Here is a 1,643-nt window from a genome sequence, read left to right on the forward strand (position 1 = left end):
GGGAGGGAGGGGGGTTCAAGGCTTCCTCCACACATGTCATCCAGGGAGGTTTATCATCCTGTGAACAAGGTCACATCTGTGGGAATCCGATGAAAGGAAATAATTCTTTAGAGCAAACAGCAGACTTTTCTTCCACTGCTTTAAAGTCTTAACTGAGCCTCTGTGTTGCAAAAATGCCAACAATCCAGATTCGTTACCATCTCGCCTCTCCCGTATGAACTTCACCCAGATGTTGCCTTTACTCCTCACRCCACTGGGCTGCAGTCCTAGCCAGAACCACATCCAGTTTGCGATTCAACTCCCCCATCATCTGAGTCTGTGCGCTCGCCGTATGAGAGATTCCGTCCAGGGACACAGACAGCTTCTCACAGGCCCGCACTGCTGTCAGTGTCGTTCTCATTTTCCGATAAGCCAGAACTCCTCCACAGCCGATCAGCAGGAATCCAATTATCATAAATCCGAATATAAAAACATCTTCAACGTCCTCAAYGGAAAGAGSTGCCAGGCTGATCAGATTCCACCCCCAGCTACCTGAAAYTCGCCCCGCAGTCACAATTCTACTGGGACAACTGCACTTCCCAAGCTCTAATTTCAGAGTGGAAAAAATGGTTTCAGTTGCATTCAGAGACCAGTTGACCAGATCCATAGCTCTTGTTGTCGAATGATAGGTAGAAGAAAGGCTTGATCCGTCAGCAAAGCAGGGAAAAGAGGGAGGTTCAAAAAGTGTCCGACTCCTCTGAAGGCCAAGCAGAAAAACATGTGGAGGAAGGTGCTGTTGTAAGATTTAAAAGGAAACAAGGATGCCATGTTTGACACAAATCTACCACCTACTATCATGCTGAATGAGAATGAAATGAATGTCATGAAATGAGTTCATGACAAGGTCTGGACACCAGTGACAATTTTGAGAAAATTCAGAAACCTGCAGCTCACGCACGCAAGAAAATGTAAAAGGATGGTGACATTTTTTGAGACCATTAGGAACTCCCTTAAGAATATTGTGTGCACTTTGTCACTGAGTCACAGTGAAAGCATCAACTACTGAAGTGACTCCTGATATCAAGAAAAAATAAATAAATAAAACATTCAAACTGATTTAAATATTTGTTTAAAGCTCCCAGAACATTCTTAAATGTTTAAAGTTTTGTTTGTCTGTTTGGTATTCCCCTGATTCAACTTATTCTCCAGTGATCATTTCACACCTATTTTTTTATGTTGGCAGTAAAATCAGTTCATATTTGCTGAATTTTGCAGAGAGCACAGCTTGAGTGACCAGAATTGTAAATTAATTCTCCTTTAAAAACTGAAAAGAAAAATTGCCAAATTGAATTTAGACACAATTAATCTACCAGTTTCATGTTTTTAATAATGAAACATTTGTTGTTGTAAAAAGAGGTTAACAGTGAGCTAACAAAACAGTTGTGCTGAGTCAGGAGATTTTGAGGAAAAAATAAATTTTGTGCAAACAGAAAGCAATAACTCATGAAGAGACTAAATCCTCCTGTTCAAACAATTTCGCTCCTTTGAAAGCTGAAGATGCTCTTCTGCTGATTCAACACTTCTTCAGGAAACTTCCAAGTGTGTGTGTGTGTGTGTGTGTGTGTGTGTGTGTGTGTGTGTGTGTGTGTGTGTGTGTGTGTGTG

This window comes from Austrofundulus limnaeus, unplaced genomic scaffold, assembly GCF_001266775.1.
Source record: "Austrofundulus limnaeus strain Quisiro unplaced genomic scaffold, Austrofundulus_limnaeus-1.0 Scaffold244, whole genome shotgun sequence".
NCBI classification, from domain to species: Eukaryota; Metazoa; Chordata; class Actinopteri; order Cyprinodontiformes; family Rivulidae; genus Austrofundulus; species Austrofundulus limnaeus.